General features: G+C 35.9%; 1 protein-coding gene and 1 pseudogene across 12 annotated transcripts in view; both read right to left on the bottom strand.

Annotated features, from left to right (window-relative positions):
• Positions 1-15,597, bottom strand: part of HDAC9 (histone deacetylase 9) — a 196,710-nt gene that overhangs the window by 95,032 nt on the left and 86,081 nt on the right. The window lies entirely within an intron of this gene.
• LOC111183142 (casein kinase I-like) overlaps positions 5,958-15,597 on the bottom strand; it is a 32,767-nt pseudogene continuing 23,127 nt past the window's right edge.

Below are 15,597 nucleotides of genomic sequence, written 5' to 3'. Positions count from 1 at the left end.
TGACTTGGAAACAAATAAAAAGTGAAAGACACTATACCCCATTAGACAAATTTTACATCAACAAATCTAGTCTTTTTTTTCACAAGGATGGTAAAAGGTCTTCTGTATATCAGGCTTGATAAAATGAACCACAGGCTAATTTTCAGCCAGCAATTTGTACTCTGCTGTGAAATCTTCCACATTTCCCTTTTTCAAAGAGATGACTCCAAAGATTCACGGATATCAAAGTTGTTCATAAAACTTATTCTACTGGACCACTTGCCAAATTCAAGTCAACTTAGGATAAAAAAATGCAACTCTATCGAGGAAAAGATGTCATGTTATATTAGAAAACTTCTAACACAACTAAATTTGTACACTTGCAAACATTTTTGTTTGTAATCAGAGTCAGAAAACATATTCTAAGATATATTCCTTATGAAGTAAACCTTCTAAAATAATGTATTTGTAGGGCTACTGGACCTACCAAAGAAAACATATTCTAAGATATATTCCTTATGAAGTAAACCTTTTAAAATAATGTATTTGTAGGGCTACTGGACCTACCAAAGAAAAAGTAAAAATATGCAAGCTAAAATGTGGGAAATGGTGAGTAGAAAGAAAATACAGACCCAGGGTAGACAGAAGTCACCTAATTTTCAATTTCAAATCATTGTAAAAATTTAAAAACTATTGGAACAACAACAACAAAAAATGCTTCTATCAATCGACTTTGATATTCAGGCTGCCAATTTTCAACCTCTGCTCTAAATCTAAATGCCTAGAACTTCCCTGGTGGTCCAGTGGTAAAGAATCCGCCTTACAATGCATGGGATGCGGGTTCGATCCCTGGTCAAGGAACTAAGATCCCACATGCTGTGGGGCAAGACACGTGCCACAACTACTGAGCTCATGGGCCTCAACTAGAGCCCATGTGATGCAAACTACAGCGCCTGTGCGCCCTGGAGCCTGGGTGCCACAACTAGAGAAGAGAAAACCCACACCCCACAACTAGAGAGAAGCCCACGCACCACAACGAAGAACCCACGTGCCGCAACAAAAGATCCCACATGCCTCAACTAAGACCTGATGCAGCCAAAAATAAATAAATTAAATAAATAAATAATAAATAAAACCTTAAAAAAAAAATCTAAATGCCTGTTCCCATAACTTTTAAAAGGACGTATCACCCTCAGGGTAATTGTGTTATCCTGAGTGTGTTATTTAAGTTCTCTAGGTCTCAGTTCCCTCATATGCAAAATGGAGATAATTACCATTAACAGTAACAACACAGAGTTGTTAAAAGGATTAAATGTGATAATCCACTCAAAGACTGACAACATATATCCCTCAATAAATGCTTTTCTAAAAAAATTATGTAAAAACAAATTTCCTGTGTATTAAAATAAATCATCAACACTGTGGGGCTAACCAAACAAAAATATAGAGCCAGTATGAAAATAAAATTGTTTATGATTTCTATTAAATATTAGAAAATAGAAACACTAAAACATCTAGAAAAATTATAAAACAAGAAAACAAATAAACATAGCCAAACAACTAAAAAAAAAAAAATCCACCTTCACTAGTAAAGATATGCAAAATTTTAAATAAAAATAAGGCATTTTCTAATGATTAAATATCATATATATGATTCACATATATGCATATGTGTATGTACAACATCCGCTTGTATAGGGTAAACATATGACCAAGTAGACAATTATATGTTGCAAGTGGCACTGCCAGTTGGTTTAAAACTTCTGAAAAAGTGATATGTGATATCACAATCTGGTGACATCTGTCAAGAGACATTAAGTATTTCTACCATTTGATTCAGGTTTGCCAACTCTTGGAATATATCTTAAGGAGATAATACTAACAGGAAGAAACAGTTCAATGTCATACTGTTTACTGAAGTATTATCATTTTAATTGAAATCACCAACTACAAGGAAATGTCTAGTAAAATATGTCACATCCATTTCATGGAAAAATATGCAATCATTAAAAATAATGTTTATGGGAACACGAAAAATGTTGTTGTAACATTAAGTGAAAGAACAATAATAAAAATGACATATACCCTATGATAACTCTTTAAAAATTAGTTAATTTAGTCAATGTACATTTACTGAGAACCTTAAATTCCCAAGGTGATTCTAGATGTTTGGGTTCGGTAGTAAAACTAAAAGACAAAAAAATTCTAGCCCTCATAGGGCATATATTCTACTGGAGATTTAATGGTATTAAGTCTCTGAATTCTACCAGCAAAGACGGGTGAGATAGAGAACAAAAGAAAGTTGTATTTTGGGTGGAAATATGAATAATTTTCCCCCTTCTACTTTTCCATATTTTTACAAATTGTATCTAATGCCGTGACTCCTACTCTGAGTAACTTAAATTTGAAGACTCCAGGCTGGAAACTACAAAGTTAATATTCCATGCAAATTTAAGAGATATTTTCAGGAAGTCAATAAAGCCTAACATAAATTCTGTCTATAGAAGTTAAGGCTTCAAACACTAAATGAAACGTTAATGTCTTGCTTATCATCTGAATTGTGTGTACACACAGGCATGTGTGTGTGCAGGCACGTGTGTGTGTCAGCTTGTAGGGGTGGAGTGGGGGAACTGATATCAACCTTGGTTGCTGACACTGGTAATTTTTCAATGTATAGATCAGAAGAGCTTGCACTGATAGTGCTGTATATGCCAGTTTAATGAAAATGGGAAAACAATATCAATAAACCATAGTTTGGGGGACAATGTCTTCTAAAACATGATATTTACAAAAGGAAAAATAATAATTGTGACAAGTTTGGAACTAACTGAGGAAGATGGCCTGTAAGATCTCTTGGTCAAAAGGTCCAATGTAGAACTTTCAATTAAGGCTCTGGAGTATCATGAGATTTTGAGCATTAATTTATAGAGTTGGCGTTATTCCAACCAAAAGCAATGGCTGTTAAGCATATATTTCACTTTTACATTAAAAAGCCCAGACTAAAGCCTCAGTTTTTACATGGACATCTCAGTAAACAAACTTAACCCTATAAAGGCAAAATGTAAAATTTCAAGAGATCCTGGGGTCTCTTGTTGCTGGCATTCTTATTATCCATAAACTAAAACTGTCAACCCCCCCACCCAAAAGAAGAACAAAACCCAAAAGAGATAAGGAAAAAAGACCTCCAGAACTCTCCAAAACAGCTAGTGTAAGCCTCAAAGGGTAATCTGACTTCTTAACCTGCTATCCCAACAGAAATGATTGTGTCTAACTGCTTGCCTTTGTTCAGAGACTAATCACTAAATTGTGAAAAATCACCCTCAACTTACAAAAACTGCTCTTGATTATAAATAATTGCCCAAGACTGAGAGAAAGAGGCAGGCAAGATCCCAGTCTTTCATCCAATTTATTCAGCAGCAATCCACATTCCATTTGTCTAGACTAAATATAGCAGCGTTTACACAAGAAATCAATAGTGCTTGCAGAGAGGAGAGCGAAGGCATGAATATTTCATCAAACTCAGAGAGAAATGGCAATCAGCAAACTGATGGTTCTGTGTAGGTCATCTCTGGCCTGCTGGATTAGTTCCTGTTACTTGGACAATAGCTCATCTCTGGTTAATCATAATCATATCACAGCCATTCTTTCTATTTTTAAAATTAATTGCATTGTGGGTGACAAAGGCTCATCGTATTCCAAAAAGAATGACGGATTTTTCTTCCATCTTCTGTGACAGGCTAATAAGCCTCCCCAGGAGCAATAATAGTAACACAATACCAGGGCTGAGTTTCAACAAGTTACAGTCACTTACACATCACAGACTGTGAAAGAAAGGGCATTGTCCACAGCTGCTGTATTATCATACTTAGAAATAATCAACTAACAAGGAAAAATTAACAACCAATTTTAACAGTGAGGAAATGGAATCATCACTGTTCACAACATTTCTTGTCTAGGAACATGCAAATTACTTAGAACAGGTGGCCAGCGATACGTAAGTTAGAAGGAAGTTGATGATAACAGTAGCATTAACATTACTTATAAACAAATCCTGTTTTCTTAACAGATCTCATAACTTTATTTAGACTCACCTTATTTGAGATTTCAAATACATGTGACATATATATGTATATTATATGTTTATTGTTATTCTAATAGCAAATACCCAGTCAGAACATTTCCACATATACTTAGTCTTATTATCACTTTACAGAGTTCTGCTCGTTCTTTCCTCAGTGTCTTTTCTTACTAACTCTTTGATAGTTATTCCCTCCTCTACTTAGGACTTATCAACTCATGCAATTTTTTTTTTTTTTTTTTTTTTTTTTTTGCGGTACGCAGGCCTCTCACTGTATGGCCTCTCCCGTTGCGGAGCACAGGCTCCGGACGCGCAGGCTCAGCGACCATGGCTCACGGGCCCAGCCGCTCCGCAGCATGTGAGATCTTCCCAGACCGGGGCACGGACCCGTGTCCCCTGCATTGGCAGGCGGACTCTCAACCACTGCGCCACGAGGGAAGCGCAACTCATGCAATATTTTAGAAATAGTTTTTACTTTAAGAAACATGGAAACAAAAAAGCTCCCATTTCAAAATAAAAATCTCAGCTCATATAGATGCTTACGATAATTACATTTATTTCAGCAACATATACACCTGTTCAGCTGTAACTAAATTCCTTTGATAAATACGTTTTTTTATATACCAAGACCATTAAAGAGTTATTAAATCAAAGTACTAAGGATACCCTAAGTAGTCACGGCATGTTTCTTAATTTTTCACTTTAGATGCTATTATTTATAGCACAGGTATGTAGGGAGAATTTTTGTATGTTCAAAAACAGGAATCTTTGGTTGCTTCTTTATCAGCTGGGTTACAAACAAGAAGCCATCCATTTTAAGAATGTTTTCAGTGAATAACTTGCAAACCTCATGGATGGGAAAATTCTAAGAATGCAAATTTTGACCATTTACAACTATCACAACAATGGTGAAGACTGTTCACGCTGTTCCTCTGAATGAGATCCCGAAGCAGTGCAGTGTAAAGCACAGGCTTTCACACACAGAAAAAAGGCACAGGCACAATCTCGCCACCAATTTGTATGTGTCAATTCAGTTACAAGTTGAAACTTGAAAAAATGTGACAAAAAATGGAACCATGTTTAACTATCTCAGTTAATATTCACAATTACAGCAGCTATAATAATATTCAGGATACAGCATCACCAGTGCTGCCCAGAGCCAGTTTATACGGAAAATAAGTTTTTACACCAAGAAATGGGTGACCACAACCACTGGCAGGTGGATGTATGAATAACGATTTCCAGATCTGGGAGAAACAAATGCTGCTCTGATCATCGGCTCAGCTTCTTTTGTTCCTCCTTTCCTGCACAGAAATCTTTGGGCCTGCAGACTCCGCCCATGGGAAAAGGCTGCCTGTTGTGCTGTTTTGTGCTTTAACATCATCCTGTCAAATATGTGGGCCTGTCATTAGTTCAGGGTTCAGAAAAGAATGTGGATATGGAGAGCAGTATGGAGGAGGTTTTCTTCCTTAGAAACCTGAAAATAGAACTACCATGTGACCCAGCAATCCCACTACTGGGCATACACCCAGAGAAAACCATAATTCAAAAAGATACATGCACCCCAATGTTCACTGCAGCACTATTTTCAATAGCCAGGACATGGAAGCAACCTAAGTGTCCATCAACAGAGGAATGGATAAAGAAGATGCGGCACATATATACAATGGAATATATTACTCAGCCATAAAAAGGAACGAAATTGGATCATTTGTAGAGACGTGGATGGACCTAGAGACTGTCATACAGAGTGAAGTCAAAAAGAGAAGAACAAGTATCGTATTAACACATGTATGTGGAATCTATAAAGATGGTATAGATGATCTTATCTGCACAACAGAAATAGAGACACACACGTAGAGAACAAACATATGGACACCAACGGGGAGAAAGGGTGGTGGTGGGATGAATCGGGAGAAAGGGATTGACATATATATATTGTCGATGCTATGTATAAAATACATAACTAATGAGAACCTACTGTATAGCTTAGGGAACTCTACTCAGTGCTCTGTGATGACTTAAATGGGAAGGAAGTCCAAAAAGAAGGGATATACGTATAGGTATAGCTGATTCACTTTGCTGTACAACAGAAACTAACACAAAATTGTAAAGCAACTATACGCCAATAAAAATTAATTTAAAAAAAATGAATGTGGAATATCTCTCTCGGATACATGTAATCCATACTTTTTCAAAGTATAGCCTTTAATAAATAGTTTAAGTACATGGGAAACGCTGCAGGAATTTATATGAAACTTCAGCAGGAATAGACATCTTTCACTAATCTTTCCCTACTTGTTTCTTTTTTGCAGCCTTCGCCAGGACAGGCTGGTTCTATTAACCTATGTGTACATGTATCCTAATGATACCGTGTCATCTATGAAACTCTGCTCAATACCGAGATGTTCACTTATGCTGGTTTGACAGGTAGTGTCAGAGAGATTATTACCTGCTCTGTATAGTATGTACTGCCTTGTCCTGTCATTTCTGTACTTTCTGGCCAAACTGAAATCAATATGGAATAAAAACAGTGACACCCACTACCAATTAGGAAGTTATCTGGTTTACTGTGTCTTAAACTCTTCATATGCACATATGCAATTCTACTGATCATCTGGTCAGCTAACGCTAGTACAGTTTTCACTGTGAGCCTTCTTGAACAGAAACTGGAGAGGTCTTGGAGAATGGATGGAAGAAGGTCCATAAGTATCACTTACAGTCTTTGTGCTACTGATACAACTTTATATGTGGGATGTCAATCCCACCATGAAGAATCTTAAAGTTTGCTCTGGTACAGCAACGGGGGATACCTAGCTTTTGTGATTCTAGCTTCACTGCCACTTCCTCATCATTGGTTACGCTGATCACCAGAAAGAGTTCTTCAGGTAGAATCCATGGGCTTTGGGAAAGAAACAGAACTTAAATGTTTTTCTTCCTTCAACTCCATGAACTTGATTTACATCCATTTAAACCACCTTTCCTTCTCTGAAATCCTGCTACCACCTCTCACCCCCTTTCTTTTAACACTGATTTGGAACAAAAGAAATCCAATTTTGTAATTTTATTTACACTTTTATCCATTATATCTTACTTGTTATATCACAGCATAAAGCTAACTGAGGGCTGGCCCATGCCTGACGGCTGTTTGTATTTTGTTCCTCTAGCTCTTTGCCTCAATAACTACATTGCAGCATAAATTCTTAAGTATAATATAATTAATACTATCTAAAGAAAGTGTCAGACTGTTTAGGGCTGTGTATACCTAAAATAACATTGAAATCACTGTTTTTAAAGTATCATAGGTTAACATATCACTTTTCATTTACACCTTTATTCAGCAAATATTTGTAAAGCCATATTAATTGCCAAAACAGTTTTTAGTCAACAAGAGAAGGCACTGCCTTCAAGGAACTCATGTGTTGATGCACATCAAGCCATAAACTGATGTAGAAAACATGACGCATCGAGGGCAATGATGTTGGTGCTCTAGAATCCCACCTGGGCCCTCTTCTATTTTCCCTCCAGGACTCTCAGTGGTGATATTTTCCATTCCCAGGACTTTATTTGCTTCCTCTATGGTCACAATTCTGTCTCCAGCCTAAACATCTATCCTAAACTTGCCATCGATATGTATAACTAGTACTGCTACTCTTCATTTACCTGTCTTACTCTGCTCTTTCTCCAGTACCTCCGGTCTCAGTCTGTGCAGCCAGAGGAGAACATGAGAGTGGTATTTGACTCTTCTGTCCCTTTATTATCCATACCCAATCAACATAAACAATCTTTTCTACTCTTAAATACTTTTTGAATTCATCAAGCTCTCTCCACTACCACTGCCTATTTTACTAAAGCAGCCCTCTGTCACTTTCCTGGGTAACACCCATCAGTGGAACCCCAATCTTTAACATGATGGCCTATCCCTCTATGATGTGCTTTCTGCCCGTGTTTTCAGCTTCAACACCCCCTACTCTCCTCCCTTCATTTGAGTCACACCGATCTTCTTTCAGTCTGTAAACACACCATGCTCTCCGAAATCTCAGAGATTTCTCATATACATTATCTCTTTCTAAATTCCAATCCCACCCCATTTTTCTATACTGATTCTGACTTATCCTTCATATCTTAGCTAAAAATGATTTGATGTAGGATGTCTTTCTGTATCTTATTGTATTTTCTCATTAAAATTTTCAATTCATTTTCATAATATTTGTTTAATTGACTCCCTTCACCATTATTGTAAGTTCCTTGAGAAGAGGGACCACATTTTCAGTGCCTGGCACAGCATAAAATCATAGTAATGCCTCAGTGCATACCTGAAATGAATGAAGGAATAAATGAATGAGTGATAGTGATGAATCATATGGTAATAAAATTAGAAACACATATGTACATATTCAATTAAAATCCTAAAACAATTACTTATTAGTTTTTTTTGACTGTCTGAATCCAGGTAAACATTGACTGTTTATTGATAAGTGAATGAGTTTCTGGCAAAAGTGATTAAGTATTTGAAAAAAGCAATCTCAAAAATTTTTCCACCTAATATGTCATTTCACATTTCCCAGACCCCAAGTTATCTCTTAAAACTCAGTGTGCTGACAGGTGACAACCACCAAAGTGCAGGAAGGGAACGCTGAGTAAAATAAAACTTACCCATCATGCTGTTTGCCTCAGTAGAGATCACCAAGAATAAGCCACAATCCTGAGTTATCTAAACAGTAAGGCCTAATTCATGAATGATTACCCCATGTTACATTATGAGAAAATTAGAACAGAACCGATAAACTATAAGCTAAGAATTTTTTTCAAATCTCCAATTTGAAAAATGAAGAATTACTAAATTAATAGAAAATTACTAAATTAATAGAAAAGATAGTAAATTAATTAATACTAAATTAATAGAAAAGAATAAATCATCTTAAGGTTATTTAATAGTTTCTCTAAACTATCCAATAACTGATTTTTAAAAAAATATTGAAGTGCCTTTTATTGAAGGCTCTTCACTGAAATGTGTAGAGTCATTGCAGACTTGGAAGGCATATTTTTTTCTGAAAAAGTAAATTACTCAATCTGAATGTGGTTAACATCAAAAATGGGAAATGCAAAAACAAGCAATACAACGTCAGTTTGATGACAATGTTGCCCAAATTTCACTTTAGTAATACAAATAAATATTCTCAGCTTATTTTCCACTGTTAATATTTATATCATAATGAAATAAAGAATTAATCAAACTTGAAAAAATAATTTCTAGAACAAGAATACTTAAATTGATTAGTCCAGAAATACAATTCTCCCTGATAGTGATTCTGTTCAAGTTACACATGTTTACTGTTTCTTTAAGGTGCACTAATACATGGCATAAATGAAAAGAAAATAAATGCAAGAAGCAATCTGAGCTTTTATTTACTATTCTCTTATTCCCAGGGGTTTGAACAGGAAACAAAAATAACCACAAATGACTAAAATATCAGTAGGCCTTGAAATATCAACATTTAAGCTAAAGAAAGCTAACTTTTTAATCAAAGCCTTACTATTTTGATTTACTTAATTCAAATTCCCTCTCTGCAAATATGCTTTTGAATTAAGGAGTCATAACAAACCATAACACCAACATGAACTGCCAACTCATTTGTAATACCCACTTAGTTCTAAAGTATCGCAGTGTTTGCTAGTTCTTTACTATTTGAGAACCAAGTAGAAGCTTCACTGAGCTTCCTGCAGTATGGGGACAAAATCAAACCAATTTACGTGACTTCAAGGTAATAGGAGCTAAGAACCTAATCCATATCATTTTGTAATTTGAGACAAAAATTTAATCAGATATAATGATACCTGGAAATGAAACATTCAGTAGATGAGAAATGTTAATGCCGTGAAGTAGGGAATACAGGTATTTATCTAAAAAGTGTCACTTATTCAGCCATGTATACCACTCATCATCTAGGATGTACAGCAAACTGACTTCTATAAGAACTATGACGAAGGTGGGACAAACTGTCTCCTCCATATTTTTCTCTACAACTTATATTTTTTTCTAGGTTAGAGACAAGTACTAAATTATTACTATTTGCAAACAGCTAACACAACTTCCTTCTCATTACGAAAACTTAATATGTGAGGCAGGGGATTCCCCTCTGACTCCAGAATTTAGTTCATCACCTGACATGTAATGTAAATTTAATAAATATTGGTGAATAAATGATTCTCTCAGCAGAGACCTCACTCTAATAACACTTTTTTTGAACAAATTACATTTGTTTATTTGGCAAATAGACTTTTTTCAAAGAATATGTTCCCACTCCTCTATCAGGAACCCTTGTGTGCAGAAGTATGTAACCGTATTCTGTTTTGAGAGAAAAGAAGAGCTTTTATTGGTTTTGTGTACTGCCAGCAAGAAACAATTGCCTTTAACCTAAAAAATATTCCAATATTTTCTGAAAGCTTCAATGCTTAGTATATTTAAGACAAGAGCATATATTAAAAGTTGCAGGAAGGTATGAAAGAAAAAGAGCAGAAATGCCACGCATGATGCTTCTCTCATTTTCCTCTTCGATTTAAACCATGTCTTTTCCTTTTCTACTCTCTAATCTTCAGTCTTGCATAATGGGACTAGGACTTCAACCTTTTTTTTCCCCCCTTCTCCAGATCGCAGTTGTTTTCTAAGCTCTGAGGAAATCTTTATTACAAAACAAAAGTCTTATAGTCCCACTAAAACGTTCTAATATAGGATTGCACTCACTTTTAAAAACAAAAACATTTCTTTATACAGCTGGACACTTTCTTCAAATAAAAACTTATGAATAGTCCCAACGTATAAAGCCAGCACGAGTGCAACTATTAAGTAGGAGCCAATATCCCACCCACTCACTTCCTCCCTGGCCTGTTCCCCTGGGAATCCAGACTCCATGGAATTCAACTGAAAAACACTGCTCTAACGGCATTATTTCTTTATTTGCTAAATTCAAATCAGAGGCAAATTACGTTAGTCCTCTTTCAAAGAAAAATGCACTACTGTTTCATGGAATTATGAGAATTTGGAATGTATGATTTGGAAATAATAAAGTTTCACTTTGTACATACAATTTGGGGGTGAAAGTTAATGTTAAAAAATAAAAATTTGGGACTTCCCTGGTGGCACAGTGGTTAAGAATCCGCCTGCCAATGCAGGGGACACGGGTTCGAGCCCTGGTCCGGGAGGATCCCACATGCCGCGGAGCAACTAGGCCCGTGTGCCACAACTACTAAGGCTGTGCTCTAGAGCTTGCGAGCCACAACTACTGAGCCTGCGCCTGGAGCCTGTGCTCCGCAACAAGAGAAGCCACCGCAATGAGAAGCCCGCGTACCGCAGCGAAGAGTAGCCCCCTCTCGCCACAACTAGAGAAAGCCCAGGCGCAGCAACAAAGACCCAACATAGCCAAAAAAGAAAAAAATCATCCAAAATTGCACAATTTCAAACCTAGCCAGATAAATGCATTGGCACCCGTGTTTATGTTATTGCCACATGGTGGCACCACTCTTGTTCATAAGTAGAAGAAATACCCACTATCCTTTGTCAGAAGTGCTTCAGATATGAGTTTTAAAATAATTATGCAAGCTTGGAATTATGCAAAGTTCTCAGGCCTCGAGCATTTTAATGAAATGTGACTTCCCTATGCTGATTCCAAATTTAGCTTTCTAAACTTGGGTAAGAACAAAGACTAATACCATATTGTTGGTTGGTCTGGAGAGTTGTTTTGCTTTAATTTAAATTTTGGAGCCAACACCAATATAGCACTTACTATGTGCCACACACCGTTCTGAATGCTTTAAAAGAAATGTTAACTCATTTATCCTTCTTCACAACACTATAAGGTTGTGCTATCTGGTAACCCACGGGGTAGACACAATTATGAGCCTCACTTCACCAATGAGGAAAATGTAGGCCACAGAGGAAACTGGCCAAGGTCACGTGGCTACTTAGTGGTGCAACAGGAATTAGAACATACACCAACCAGCTGCAGAGTCTATGGTCTTGGCCACTCCACTATTATTCTTCTTGACTTCTACAAAACAGGTATCCAATTTAATTTCTACACAGTTCACCTTGAAGTTTGCCTTGATGTAAATGAGAATGAAAAGTTTTTTGTTAAAATAATATTACATATTTTTTAGAGGTAAAAGGAAAGCATTTGCTTGTAACAGCCAATATATACCATAGAGAAATGTGTAATGGAACACATTTCTGCATATTTTAACACATTGGTGAATTTTCAGGTGTTTCAATGCTCTCTTTAGAAACAATTCTGTATTTAGGAATTGCAAATTTAGTATTTCACCCTTTCCTTTTAGCTACAGAAATTTCTGTTGAGTCTATACAATTTTTAAAAAGTCATCTTACTCTCTAATCTGAAATCCACTAACTCACAGGTAAAGACAGCCTAATAATGAAGTTATTATTAGTACTTGATTAACTAAATAACATTGGATTGTTTCAGAAAGAGATACTGAATCATATTAACTGTAAACTGTTAATGAGACTTGAATGTATTGTTCATAAATTTTTAGATTACTTTTTTAATTGAAGAAAGCAAGCAGTAACAAAAAGGAAGAGGCAGCTGTTTTTTGACAGTATGAGAAAAGATTTGACAGGATAGACTGTGGTAGTTTATCTTTTTCTTATTTCAGAGTTTTTTTTGGTTTATGATTCCTTGTGCATTCTAGAAGATGATCACTAGCCATTAAGGCACAACTTGTTAGGTAAGTGGAAGGGTCTACCTAAAAGAAGAGCCTAAAATTGTCAGAAAAATCTAATTTTTAAAAATATATAAAGAGAAATCAATGTGACAGTATATGTGCCTTAAAGATATTCATAATTTGGCATAAGAAAATGTAATAATTTTTCTCTTCTGTTTAATTAGACTGTCATTAAAATTTCTATTCCTGGTAGAACTCATAGTATCTGTTTATAGAAATAGGCTGTATTCAGAGAACTGTCAGCATTACAGAATGCTTCTCAATATTTTAAGCACAGCTTTGAGATAATCAGTCTACAATTTGAAGCGGTATATACAATTTGTACAAACAAAAGTATAAGAAATAATTTAAAGCATTAAAAATGAACATAACTGTGTAGAGCCGGGGTAAGCAAACTATGGCCAATTCCAGCCTGCCTCCTGTTTTTTTACTGCCTGCTACATATGAATGAGTTTCATATTCTTAAATGGTGAAAAAATAAAGAGAAAAACCTTTCATGACATGTGAAAATTACGTGAAATTCGAATTTCAGGGCTCACAAAGTTTTATTGGAACACAGTCACACCCATTCACTTATTTATTGTCTATGGCTGCTTTCACACCACAAAAGCAGAGTTGAGTGTGACAGAAGCTGTACAGGCTGCGAAGTGTAAAATAGTTACTATCTGCCCTCACTGAAAAAGTCTGCCAAACCTTGTGGCAGAGAATCTACATCTACTTTTTATTCTCATACAGTGATACCTCCCATTGACAATCCAATGCCTAAGCTACCTCTCTACTCTCTACCCTACTGGTATAATGTAGAAGGTTAAAAATTACCATAGCTTATTTCATCTAAAATAAAACATAATTAGGAAGCCGATTACGCTGACAAGGAAAATTCCATGTAAAAGTAGCTCTAAGTATTTTTATTGGACTAATATATTAGTTTTAGGCTTTGTTGCTTGCTCTTTGCATTAAGCAGTTAACTAGAAAACAAAAATATAAGAACGATGACATTTTAAAGTGAGGGATGTATGCTGAGCACTAGCTACAATTTTTGCATGGAGTTTTTTCATTTAATATAGCAATCATTATTCCCCTTTTACAGGTGATGATAATGAGCAATAGACAGGCTACAGTGAAAACTTCCAAGGTCACATACACAACATTTTTTTAAGTGCTACTTTTTTTTATCTTGCTTACTTAAAAGCATGGTAAATATTAACTTCGAATGACGCTAAATGAAGGTCACTGTATCATACTCCATATTAAAGATTCAGGTGGCTTCTCCTTCTAACTTATCTCTTTTCTATGAGGAAAGATAACAGACTCTGCATGTTAGAAGCTAGATCTAGAACAAATATTTGTTCAATTGAAATTTCTTTTACTAAAAAGAAAAGGACACAGACTGCTCCCATCTGTGTAGCAGTTGATATATGATTCCTCATACTACACACACACACACACACACACACACACACACACACACACACACAAGGCCAGTACATCTTACAGAAATCAACAAGGCCAGTACATCTTACAGAAATCAACATGTGAACATTTGAATGAGTTTAGGAAAGGAATGTTTAGAAATTACAGGATATTGTGTTTATCTGACGTTAAAATTTTTGTTAATAATGTGTGGGTTGATTCAGTTTGTACTGAATATTTTAAAACCTTGAGACTTTAAAGAAACAGCACATGTACCTCAAAGCTACAATAATACCTACTACAAGGTTGGCTATTATATCCTAGTGATAGATCTGCAGCCAAACCACTAAAGAAATGTGGTGCCTCAAACAAAATAGACTTACTAGTTAGGCATTGTAAGAAAAAAAAAAACTTATGGAAAAAAATAGTTACCCAAATGTCCTTCCAGATATTAATGTAATTTTAAATTAATGTAACCCAAGATTATAGGAAATATATTGCTAATCATAGAGTTTACCACAGCCATTCTGAATCCAATGGTTTCATTTTATTTTCCGCAGAATTCGTAATATAACTTAGATCAGATGAGTTGAGATTCAACAACTTGAGAACTCATTTATTACACAGAACTTTAAGTTCTAGTTTGTTTTTAAATGCTTTAACTCAGCAGTTTGGTATCTATAATCCTTCAAATTAAAAAAAAAAAGTAAATATTACCTTGGTTAAACAAAAGAGAACAAAAACACATGAAAATTTTCTTTATCCTAAGAGAAAAGACACTTTTATAGTGGTTATTCAGGTTTCCTCTCCCTGCTGGGGTAGAGGGAGAGATAAGAAGACAGAATCCCATGTGATTCCTTAGGTCAGTGAGGAAATTCAACCTGCCACGTTAGGCATGCTTCTCTAAGATTTATGGAGGTCATTCAGTTGGGTTTATTCCTCTCAAGGTAAATTTGGCAGGATGCAGGATTTAGTCAAAGTCAAGGTTCAGAAATTTCTGGGCATGTCTGGAGAGCAGGTGGGGCTGGCACAACAGATGTCCATTTGCATGAATGACTAAGGCACCTCCTAAGAAAAACTCATCTTCAGCAAAGAGGAAGCCAGGCCTGACACACGTGACCTGATAACCAAGCCTCAGGGCCTGAGTGATTCTGATTCTCAACACAAGGTGCATCCCTCCTCTGTCTACTCTCACCTCCAGGTCCCAGGGTGCAAACCTAGATCCCACCTTCTATGCTGCTCTGAAAATGCTTTCACCAAACTCATCAGTAACATCAAATTGTTAAAACCAAGCCTTGGTGTTACTTGATTCTCACAATCATGGGACACAGTTGTTTTAGAGAATAGATAAATGAATTGATCTATCAGTCCATCTTCTTTCAATCACT

This window comes from Delphinapterus leucas, chromosome 9 (genome assembly GCF_059928025.1).
Source record: "Delphinapterus leucas isolate spDelLeu-1000000601 "Yukka" chromosome 9, BTC_Dleu_Yukka2, whole genome shotgun sequence".
NCBI classification, from domain to species: Eukaryota; Metazoa; Chordata; class Mammalia; order Artiodactyla; family Monodontidae; genus Delphinapterus; species Delphinapterus leucas.
Note: the sequence above shows the minus strand (reverse complement) of the source record. Positions and strands in the feature narration are given on the sequence as shown.